Consider the following 12,842-nt stretch of genomic DNA (forward strand, 5'->3'; position numbering starts at 1 on the left):
ATTAAAAACTTTGTTATATTTATTAGATATTTGATCTAGTTCTGGATATTTTAACTCAGATACCCATTTATAAAACATTTTAGTCTCTTATTATTCTTTTCTTTTGTATTGAAATAAGCAGTTTTCAGAGACTTCCTCTCAATTCATCAAAACATGACCAGGTAGAAAAAGATAAGTTGAACACTTACTACTATAATTTAAACTAAGATAAATGGTATTCTTAGAGTTTTATTTCAACAAACAAAATCTGACATTGATTCCAGGAAACATTAGATATTTTCAATTCAATGTCATGCCATGAAAAGTAGAAAATCACAATGTGATGATAATGTCTTGAATCCAGTGTTTTAGTAGACTCTTTTGTGACTGTAATATTTGTATTTCTGTAAAACTGAGAGGGAAATTAATATCAGTGTATGTGCGCACTGCCCGCATCTAATCAGTGACGTTTCTGACGGGGGTTGTGGTCTTCACCGCTGTTAGAGCAAGTGATTTTTCTGTACTAAGTATATTTTCTTGAATGTTTTTGAAATGGTGGCTAAACTCACAAAGAATGAACCTCAAATGAACTCTGAGAAGTAAAGACACAGCAGTCCTGAGAAACCAGCAATATTTAACAAGTTCATATGACCTGAGAAGGTCGGAGGTCAACTGGGTCACTTTGGCCAGAATGGTTCAAATTTAGATTTAAAAATCTCATACAATCAATTCAACTGAGTTGATGGTACTTTTGGTACAAGAATATGGACTATATCTGATTCTAGGAGCATAATGAAGACATATGCCTAAAATAATGAAGACTGTGTCTAAAGCATGACTTGTTTTCAATGGTAAGATTAGAAAAATATAGAGGGGAAAAAGCTTTTCTCTAGAAAGACTGATTATGGCCTATGTCTAAAAGCTCAACGTTCCAACTCTACATTAATTACATTTTATGAAATTTCCAATGTTAAGCAGAAATTGAGCTCATTAACTCAAACAATTCTACAAAGGCAACATTGCTAACTGGAGCATGGCATTGTGTTTGATAGACAAGCATGGGCTTCAGACGTATCCATTGTCAGTGTCTTGAAAACCAGCACCTGTAAAAGTTAGTAGCAGCTTCTGCAGGTACAAAAATACACATTTATCACATAACATATGGAAGTAAAATGTGTCAAGATATATTTTACAAACTCAAAGCATTTTAGCTAAAGCATCAGCCTAATATTTGTACTATATTGGTTAACAGAGTATAATAAGATGACATGTTCTTCACAAAATACAATGTAACACTTTACAGCAATATCAAAAACTATTCACATTAAAGTATTAGAGGAGTATCTAAGGGAACACAGACAGTAGAAACGGTTGTTTAAGAACTTCAACATTGCCTGGCTCTGTGGTTGAACGTCAACCCATGCACCAAGAGGTCACTGGTTTGATCCTGGGTCAGAGCACATGCTCAAGTTGCAGGTGCGATCCCCAGTAGGGGGCGTGCAGGAGACAGCCAATCGTTGTTTCTCTCTCTAAAAATCAATAAAAACATATTTCAAAAAAGAACCTCAACATCTGTTTTCTTCTATGCTTCAAATTGGGTGAGTGATTTTCTACTTAGCAATGTGATAATTTAAAAAGCCTAGAACTATTATTTTGTTAAGTAGAGAAGCTGACAGTAATATTGCCCCGAGGGTAAGGAAATCCCTGCTGCCTTTATATACCACAGAACATGCACGTGGACACTGAGGGGTCTGACCATGGGAGTGGTCAGCTACAAGGTGAAACCTACTTCATTCCTGTGACTGAGATGGCCAGTGGCATGAAGGAGTTGTTTGGACCCAGAGTTCTAAAAGCTAATAATGCTTAAGGTAAACAGGGCCATGTGCCCCTAGAGGTAGGTAGCACTGATAGCTCTAATACTAAAAAAACTTCTTATATCTTACAGAAAACATTGTTTCCCCATAACAGAAAAATGCAACATTTAGAACAACAGGGACAGAACATTTGACATGAAAGTTTCCAGATGGCTCAGAAAAGTAATCTGGGATAAGCTAGTTGGTGAAAGAAAGGTCCATCTGATGTTGGACTAAAGCAACTTAGAATCCCAGTGGATTCTAAGCAACTTCTTATGAGCTGAAATGAAGGAAGGTGTATATCCATAGCTGAAGGTGGATATCCATAGGTGCATATCCCTTCCTACCAGCTGGCAAGGCCTAATAATCCAAGGAGAAAGAAGTACCAGCGTAACCTTAAGGTGAGAGAGGAGAACTGTCCATGGATAGGAGATATGGTGTATACACTATCTGTAAACAATGAATCACTTGGGATAAAAATAAGTAAAAACATTTGGAGATAAGGAAATGTAAATCTAATGACTTTCAGAGAAAGTCAATGACAGCCACTTTGGTGGGTATTCTAGTCTGTAACTCTTTTTTTGTTGTTGTTTTTAATCCTCACCCAAGGGTGTTTTTCCATTGAATTTTGGATAGAGTGAAAGGAAGGAGGGAGAGAGAGAAACACTGATGTGAAAGACACACGTTGATTGGTTGCCTCCCTCATAATCCCAACTAGATCTTGGGATAAAATCTGCAACCCAAGTACGTGCCCTTGACCAAAAATCAAACCCATGACCCTTTGGTCTACAAGCTAATACTCTAACTGCTGAGCCAAACTGGCCAGAGTTATTCTGTAACTCTTTATAAACTGGCATCCTCTAAATTTCTCCCTGCCAAATGATAATCAGAAAAATTATGATTTATTAGTAATGTTTTCTGGTGGAATACTCCAAGAGGCAGGGCTACAGAAAACCACGTCAGCAAAGAGGAGTCAGCCTCTGATTACAGGTTGGCAAGTGCATTCCTGTAACAAGGACTGTTCCATCTTCCCCCACACTCAGGTAATGATGCTTTTCAAAAGGTCACCTTCTAACAGAAAAAGTTGCATTTCTGGAGAATGTTCCTAGCACAGGACTCTTTGGAAAGGACCCAGCCATGAGCAACCATTTCCTCCTTTCTCTTCACAGCTCTTTCCTGGAGCCTTTGCAGGACAATGCAGTGCTAATAGAAAAACGAACCCAGCAACATAACCAACAGAAAAATGCTACCATTATACTCATGATTCTGGAATCACTCTAGTTTTTTCCATTCTAGCTATAGCAGTGGGCTGTTTTCTGGAATGATTCTTTGAGGGCATGTGACTATAGGAAATCAGAGAAATGGCCACTGGGTTGGATTCAGAAACATTTCACGTGATTTTCTTCATTATTGGGCATCCTTTTCTTCCTAATGCTTGGATTAGTGACATTTTTCATGCCTATTTGTTAGAAACATCCCATGGAATGTGGATGGTTTCTCTGTACCCTTGCCTTCTCTCCACAGTTCTGTTCTTCACATACGATATCCTGGCCTTCTCGGGAGACTCATATAGGGTATGTTTTCTCTACAGCAAATGCTTTCTCTAACTCTCTGCAGGCATCTGTTAAATCACAAGACAGGACCAATCCCATGCTCTAATGAGGTACAGCCTCCCAAATTCTTAGGCAATACAATTTTTAGTCGTAACACTTTTCCAAATGGTTTCCAGAATTACTTTGTTGTCCTTCCTAAGTATTAGCAATGATTATATGCTCCCTAGCCAAGGTATGTTATACAAAAGTATCATAGTAATTATTGTCTTGACATTACAATTAGCCTAGTTTTTGTTCTTGTAGACATCAGATTATTGTGGTTCAATGTCTTTGGTTGAATGTTTGCCCCCAATATCAGTAACTACTATAGGCCCTGAGTCTGGGCTGGACACATCATCCACAATCAAAAAGCTGGGCGAGGATCTCACACAAGGCAGGGTACCAGGAGAGCGCTGCCCATTATTCTCTCCTTCCTTGTGTGCTTTCATACAAAGCTTGAGTGTGTCTCCCACTAGCTGAATGGAGAGATACCTTGTTTCCCTGAGTCTTGGCTGGAATAAAAGCTATACTGTTGGACTGGTTGCACAGTTCCAAGTCCTTCAGTTGCCCTTAGGAACATGTGTTTCTGTTTCTCTTGCAGTGAGTTGGCTTCTGGAACACCAGAAGCATGGGAATGTGGCTCATGGGTTCATGTAGAGAAACTAATATCTTTTCTTCTGATCTGCATGCCCTTGTTTTCTTTTTTAGAGACTAGTTTTTCAAACTGGCTAAACCATTTCTGAACCAAGTGCTCTGGTGAAGAATTACAGAACGCATTTGTGAATGACACTCTACTGTGTAATTTTCTTATCTAAGCCAGGCGGCCACTGGTCTACCCAGAGGAGGTCCTCAACATTCCAGAAATGAGACTGGAACTGAAAAAGTCAGAAGAAAACTTCTTCCTGCTTTCTTTGAGCCTGAAAAGTGCAGTCTATTGGAGAGGAGGTTTCATTGGATGTAAACCCGAATGTTCAGCACCCTGAGGAAAAGCACTGTCTTGGGAGCTCATTGATGAGCCAGATGGGGAAATGCCTGGGGAGGACAAGCAAATGTTTCATCTTAAGGGTAAAAACTTATTAGTGTTTCGCTTCATGGCACTATTCTCGCCCACCTTGAGCCCCACGACCAAACTATGATTAATAAGCATTTGACCCTCTGTTTGCAAAGACTTGTGCTGTATCAGATAATCCTCTTCTCCATGCAAGTGATTGGCTCTGTAGCTAGTTTTATTTTGTTTGTTTGGAAATATCCTCCTGAGATAGCTCAGTCTGCAGGGCCGGTTATCAATGTTGGGCTGTGAGCAGTGCCACTGCCTCTTTGAACTCTTGAGGGTATCAGTTGTGTGTGGCAAGGTGTGACCCAGTGTATCTGAATCACAGGGCTGCTTCCTGGGACCAGAACAGGTGACTGCAAGATGCCACGGAAATAGCCACTGGCTTGGACTTAGGGAGAAACTTCACATGAGTTCCTTCATTACCAAACAAGCGTTTTTCATATTTTTATTAGTGGCATTTTTCTTGACTTAGTGCCTGTGACTAAGTTTAAAATACGTCTTATCCCCTTTCTGTAGGAGTTGATTCTGCTGCAGATGGTCCTCGTTTTTTGTGAGGGAATTGCACCACAGCTGGACTTGCATAGCTGTTTCTGGTAGAACTGCCTAAGAGAAGAAAGCTTTGAATCTAGGTAGGTGGTGCTAGGCTCCAAGCAGCTCTAGTGTCCCCTTCAGCTTTTAGGAGCATCTGCAGCAGCTGTGGACAGACAGCTGGGAGTGGTCACACCAGATGGAGCCCCAGCATGGTCCGGCAGTGTGGCCTTTCTGTCCAGTACTGTAATGGTCATGGGTTTGGATTCAAGTGGGCATTGCATTTGAATGTCTTTGTGTTTAGGTCAAAGTCAAAATCACTCAAGGTTAAAAGACCTTCCATCTCTGGCTGGTCGAGGTCATCATCACTTAGGGGTTAAGACAGTCCATGTTTCTATGCCCTGGCCAAGGTTCTTCACCAAGTCTCTGCACGGAGCATTCACATCTGCATTCAGCTCATTTTCCAAGCTTTCATTGGGGGAGTCAGTCATTCGTAAGCAAGAGATATTGGAGGCATTCTCTCTAGTATCACATCTTGCAAAAATCTTTCCAAATATTCTACAGCAACTTTCAATTGACTAGGCAGCATAATGTTTTTGTAAAATTGTTTTCTACTTTTGGGCTGGAGGAAGTAGGAGGCCAAAGAATGCTTGGAGCATACACACTGCTAAGTCAAATGTAGCCATCTGATTGGATGAGGACTGTTGCTCAATATTGTGTAATACCCCAAGAAGGTACCGTAGGAGAACAATATTGGCTCTTGGAAGCTGGTCCAACAGCCTTTGAATTAAATTTATTTTTTCTTCACAATTTTCTTGATACACTACATAGACCCAGTGATCATAGAGATCTGATAAGGAAATACTTCCAGTAATATTTTGCCGAAAATCCTTTCAAACAGATGCTATCACAGAAATAGACTCTCAGTCCAGGTGTACCTAGGCTCCAGAATTCAGTTTCTTTCAGCAAGAATGTACATTGGCTGATTGTCTGAAGATGACTTTTGTGAGGGGTCTTTTTTTATTAAGAACAAAAAGCATACTTGAGACAGTTTTGGGCAGCTTGTCATTCTCTCAGATACTTGGCAGACACTCCAGGGAGCCATTCTGGCACAGGAGAAGCTGATGATATGGGCAACGTAGCCAGGAGAGTGCTAGAACCCCACCCAAGTTGTTTTTAAATGTCTGACCTGAGTCACTCAGCTGCTGGGTGGCAGCCAGGTGGCAGGGCTGCAGGGTGAACAGGCACTGCGTCTGCCAGGGCAGCTGCTCCATGAGGAGGGGCTGGTGGAGTCCTCTGATCCCTGTGTCAGGAGGGCAGGGTCTGTAAGGTGGCTCATTCTAAGTCCATAGGGACATTCATGCCCACCATACAGATGCGGTGCCTCTTCTTTGCCAGAACTGACCCATCACTGGCAACCTCTCTCAGAGCCAGTTGTCCCGGCACTGGTAGTGGCATGTTGATATGTTCATTCGCTGGGTCTAAATTCCTTATTACTATAGCTTCAGAATAGGCACAATTCCCAATGTCCTTGCTGAAGATTTTGAGGGGTATACTCCTCGGAAGTTCTCTTTCTCTAGACTGGTGTATCTCTGAAGGACAGAGCGCCATTTGTCCTTCTGTCCTGGGGAACTGAAAGTGGCCACGATGTTCACTGTGGGCCCGCCCAAGACAAACACTCTCACGGCATCGGTACTGCCTCCTCCCACTGCATCCACACGTCACTTACTTTTATTTTCCATCTTAAAGTTGTTGTTACATTTGACTTTGCCAACAAACAGATCAGTGAACAGGAAGAGATCTTTTGAGGTCCACCCACCCATTAAGTAGCAGAGTCCTAGTGGAGCACACAGATGATGATAGAAATGCACATGTCCATGCTAGCAAAAGGCCCCTGTCCTTGGTACTAGGCCATTTTTGTAGGGCTTTTTCCAGGGTGAGAGATGGGGCACTCCTCATCCTTCCTGCTAGTTCTTTCATTTTCTTCATCACATATTGCTGAGCCCCACAGACACCACCAGCCCTGATGACCTGGAAGCTGACCTTTTGGTCAAGAGACAGGGTGTGCCTGGGGGACCTTGGGGGAGACCCAGGCGCCCAGCACCTGGAGTGGCTGGGGAAAGGCAATGTGCCAATCCTGCACCACCACCACCACTGGTCTGGTCAGGAGGGCAGGTAAGGCAGACGTTCTAGAATTAAAGCTAAGGCAGTGAGCCTCAGTGTTAAATCGCTGCAGGCTCCGGCACCCTGGTTGTGGGTGGGAAGGGTTCACACAATGAGTGGTTCTGCTACTTGGGTGGTCCGTGGCAGCCTCCTGCTGGCTCAGTGTCCTCAACTTCTTGGTCCCAGGGCCTCCTTCACCTAGACACACCTGTCATGGAAGAGGAGTATATGTACATATGTGTGTGTGTGTCTGCGTGCGCGCGCATGTGTGTTTAACATACACATACACAATGGAATATTACTCAGCCATAAAAAAGAATGAAGTCCTGCCATTTGCAACAACACAGATGGACCTAGAGGGCATTATGCTAAGTGAAATGTCAGACAGAGAAAGACAAATAATATATCATTTCACTTATGTGTGGAATCTAAAAAAAATAACAAATGAACAAATAAAATTAAAAGAAACTGAATGATAGATCAAACTGATGGCTTTGCCAGAGGGAAGGAGGATAAGAGGGTTGGGAAAGTGTAAAGGAGAATATAGTCAATAATACTGTGATAAGGTGACAACTAGACTTAGTGTGGCAATCACATTATAAGTTATATAAATGTTGAGTCACTATTGTACACCTGAAACTACTACAATATTCCATACCAACTATACTTAAATAAAATTTTATATATATATATATATCTTGGTTTAAAGTAATTCATAAAACTGGTATAATACCTATTTTTGAGGAATTGTATCTCTTAATTTTTGAAATTGTAGAACACAGATTGGTTAATAGAGGCTCTATTTCTTTTTTGAAAAAACCTTGAACAGTAATTGACCCACATGCCTGGTTCTAAGGGGTATCTTATGATTCTAATCTATGTGCTAAAGGTGAAGGTCATTTTGTCTTTGGCCAGAGCCCCCTGAATTTGTTAAGAAATTATTTTATCTTATTAGTATTTCATTTATTACTTTACAAAGGATTTTATTTCTAACGAATTGAAAATAAAACATGGCTGAAGATAATTATCTTGTTCACCCATTCATACATTTGTATATTCAATTAGGACATACATGAAAGATGACAAAGGTAAATAGCATTTATCAACTCCAGGAGCTATAATAAAATATATATATATAAATATACACACACATATATATATACACACACACACACATACATACACTAGAAACAATTTACCAAAGTAATATATTCTGTCTGTAGTTGGAGAATATATAAAACTCCTCCCCCAATTAAATAGCCCTATTTATAAGTCTCAATTTATTAGTCTTAATACGCTCTTCACTATTGGGAATTATATATTCATGTATTTGAGTATCATCTTTATTTTATGACCTATGCTAGAATGTAAGATGAATGAGGGCAAGAACTTTAAGGTTCATCCCTGTGTTCCCAGCAGTGAGAACAGTACCTGGCACAGAGGAGGCAACGGATACTGACTGAATGGATGAAGGAGTAATAAACCTTACCTAGAATTCATTAGAAAGCTTCAAAGACAAAGAGATGATTGAACTGCATCTTAACCTCAATTTAAATTTAAAAATAAAGTTAGTAGGGGTAGAAGAGCATTTTAGGAAGCAACACATTTGAGAGAACAATATATTCAAAAGCATAGCAGAGAGAGAGATTGGTTTGTTGAAGGAACAATGAATAATAGCTCAGGTCAGCAGAAAGACTTAAAAGGTTTCTTGGAACTGGTCCATGAACTTTAACTTTTAGTCAATAAAAAGTGAATTTTTCAGCCCAGCTGGTGTGACTCAGTGGTCGAGCGTCGACCCATGCACTAAGAGGTCACCAGTTCGATTCCCGGTCAGGGCACATGCCCAGGTTGTGGGCCCAATCCCCAGTTGGGGGACATGTTCTCTCTCATCAATATTTCTCTCGCTCTCCCTCTCCCTTCCTCTCTCTCTAAAATCAATAAAGGAAAAGAATGGTTTTCAATACAGGCTTTATTAAAGGGAGTAACAGGGGATCTGCTGTCTGTTGGGGGATCACTCTGGCAATAGCGCAAAAATTGACTGGCAAAGCACTTGAGTTGGATCAGGGAGACCAGATAGGATGTAACAGTCCAGGCAAGAAATTATAAAGGTTTAAATCATGGTTCCATTGAAACTGAGGAAGAGAAAATGAAAATGAATGATTCTTCATTCATTCGAACTCAGTTTACAGCACTTTATCCACTGAAGGCATCACATGCCAACAGGCACACCTGCTTCTTAACTTGAGCATCACTTAGGAATAGAACTCAAGCCAAGTAAAATGCAATTTTCTCACTATGGAACTTCAGCTAAAAACAAGTGAGCACAGCAGTTCCTAATTGCTAGACTGGTGACTTTTTACCAAGGTGGGGAGATCAATTTGAAATAACAACAACAGAACAGGGTGGATTCTGTGGCAAACATCTCTCCAAAAGCAATTTGGGCAAGGGGAGGTCTGCAAAATCCAAATCGGTTAAAAATAGAAAGTTTTAAAAAACACACACAAAAATTCCTAAGTTTTTGAGAAGGGAGCAAAACCTCAGTGTAAAATACCTTACATTACCCATGTTTTTAACATTCCCTGCATTGGGACAAGGCAGGATGGTAATTACTGGCTTTTCCTGTGGCTATAAAATATAGAATTGATCATGTGACACCATTACCAGGGACCCTTCTCCAATCAGAGATTCTCTAGAGCCACAGGACATGGCAGTTTAGGGCGTAAAGGTTGTAACAAATCATTATTAAATAGAGTTTAAGTATGGAAGCTTGAGAATACTTTTCTTTATTACACACATTTAAAATTATTAATACAAAACCACCCTCCCCCTCAGTGGCATTATGCCATGCCTTCTTGAATGTAAAAGAAGGGGTTGGAATACCAGGTCGTCGGGGATTTTCATCACCCTGGCTATGCTCATGGAAAGAAGGTACAAATGTGATGATTGCAGTTAAAAGTATATATATATATATATCATTTACCACAAGATTATTTTGAACGTCTCTAATGATGATAAAAATCCTCAGAACCTGGCCCTAGCCTCCTCTCTCCCCTCCAAGAACTCTATGCCCAGGACACACCTGATGTTTGACATTGTTGGAACATGTTGCACTTCCTTGCCTTTGCTTCTTCTGCCCAGAATGTCCTCCTCCTTCCTCCACCCTTTCAGTCTCTTTGAAGTGCCTCCTGACTCTCCTAGGGGAGCCATGCCCTACAGCATCCTCACACCTCTAACTGCAGTACCTCCCTTGCCTTACAGGATTTAGTGTTAGGGGGTGTCTCCCTAAAAGATTGCAAACAGAGTGAATCTGTCTAATGTTTTCAACATGCCTGACTCATAGCAGTGCTTAATGAATGTTTATAGAATTTTTAGTAAATATTGAAGCAGTAACATCAGGAAATGTTAAGAGTGTGATGATAATTATTTTTTACATCACAAGCCTAATGAAAAAAAAGCAATTCATCTATTTTGACATGTGTCTTTTCTTCTGCTAGGAAAAGAATTACTTCACATCTTGGGCATGTTAATTTAGCAAATATTTTTTTGAAGATTTCTGAAGCTAAACCTTCTGTAATAATGTTATGATCAAAGATTAATAAAAGTGTCCTTACTTTCAGCGTAATGAGACACATACTTATCCCCAGGCCCTTCCATCAAATGTGTGTGTGTGCACATATACACACATCTCCCTGAGCTGCCAGGCAATTACAGTTCATTACCCTGTGCTAAAATCGGGTCATGGCATCAACTCCATGCTCCAAGCAGAGCTGAGAAAAACAGAAATTAATTCTAATGTTAGTTATGATTAGAGATTGGGGCCTAAAGGGCTTTCCAATTTAGGTAGCTAGTAGCTTAAATTCACTTTTTCTTACATTTGCATCAGATTCTGTTATAGGCTTAGAAAGATCCCTAAGTCCTCTGAAAAGTGGAAAATCGAAGTCTGTGATTCTGCATATAATTTCTCTTCCCAGTTTAATTGAAACACTTGACAGTCCAGCCTTGAGGAAAAAGCTTCAAGGGCAGGGTGTTTTTCCCCTGAATTAAGCTCAGTGTCTGGGCTTCAGCCAGCAGTAGGAGACAGACTTGTAGGAAAGCTAGTGAATGTTATCTAATGACTACCCTTAAGAGTGAAATGCTTGGTGGAAAGGAAGAGAAATGAATGTGAACATCACTTAGTGGTCCACAGCCTTGGTCTGAGATGCTTGTCCTGAGTGAAGCTAGTTTCTAGGTGCTCTGACCTGTGTGCATCAGGAGGGAGATTGTGTCGGATGCCACAGACGACTTGAGGCTTCCAAATGCTGGCTTGCAAGACAAGCAGAAACTGTGGGTGTCACAGGAATATCTGTGCTTAGGACATATTTGGAGGATTGTTGAGCACGATTTTTTGACCTTGGTTAACCCCAGAAGACCTATCATGGATTCAAAATGAGGGGCTTTATGGAGCAATGGGAAAGCACAGGCTCTGGCGTCTGGCCGAGCTGGGCTGGTTTCTGATTCCACCCGTGTGCCTTTGTGCCAGTCACTTCCCTCAAGTTCAACTTCCTTGTCCACAAAATGGATATCATAGCAATGTTTATGCTTTTACCTAAACGCTACTTACTGTAAGTTCAATAAGGGGTGGTAGTTATTAATGTCACATTGGTGGAGGCTAAGACCAAGCTCTGAACCAGGCATATCTGGACTCAAATCCCGGTTTCTAGTATTTAAAAGATTTGTCGTCTTGGAGAAATTACTTTACTTCGGTTTCTTATAAATCAACATAACAATAATTACAAGAATACAGTCCTTATAGGTTTGTGGTGAGGATCAAATGAGATAATACATTAAACCCTCTCAACACAATATCTGCCATGTAGTAAGTGTTCAGTAAAAGTTAGCTGTCATCATCATCCCCAACCCTAGTGTAACCCTCAGATACCTGCTCCTCTCACCCTTGACGTGATCCGGACATCTGGTTACAATGGCCACAAAGCAGGCATTGACCTACTCAGCACTGCCAGTTTTGTAGCAGACTTTCCTTTCTTACCCCTCAAGCCTGATACAAAGTGTACCCAGTAATGCCATTTTCCCTGACTGACATTTCATACAGATAAGTTCTTTCTCATAAATTATGGTACCTCATTGAGCCGAAAAATTGAAGAGTCTGAATTGCCTGGATACTGAAGGCATTGAACTGGGCAGAGGTGGAGGACTTGCATCAGCCGCCTCCTCATAATGGCGATCACCATGACTGGCCAGCGTCTAGGTTACAGACACTGTGTACTGCATGTACATAATCTCATGCTTTTAATCCGCACTCTTGCAAAGCGTGGCAGGAGGGCAATGACCAGGAAAATGGCACTGAGTTGTGAAACCTGTGAAGAAGGCCTGAATTTTGGAATATGCCCTGAATTTTCTCAGTTCCATGCATTTCTCAAACGGTTTCCTCTCTCAGGAATTCTTTCTCCACCTGGAAATATCCCACCTGCACTTCAAGGCCCTGCCTGCATGGCACGTTGCCATGTGATGGCTCCCTAACCATCCTCAGTGAGTTAGCTGCCACTCCTCTGTGTTCCCACATGGCTGCCCATGTTTTTATAATTGCTCGTTGTGGCCTAGCTGGTGTGGCTCAGTGGACTGAGCATCATCCCATGGACTGAGAGGTCCCAGTTTGATGCCCAGTCAGGGCACAGG

General features: G+C 41.2%; 1 pseudogene; it reads right to left on the reverse strand.

Annotated features, from left to right (window-relative positions):
• Nucleotides 1–3,696: 3,696 nt before the first annotated feature.
• On the reverse strand, nucleotides 3,697–6,696 carry LOC118627876 (annotated as a pseudogene).
• Between the last annotated feature and the right edge of the window lie 6,146 nt (nucleotides 6,697–12,842).

The sequence above is a fragment of the Molossus molossus genome, unplaced genomic scaffold (assembly GCF_014108415.1).
Source record: "Molossus molossus isolate mMolMol1 unplaced genomic scaffold, mMolMol1.p scaffold_m16_p_13, whole genome shotgun sequence".
NCBI classification, from domain to species: Eukaryota; Metazoa; Chordata; class Mammalia; order Chiroptera; family Molossidae; genus Molossus; species Molossus molossus.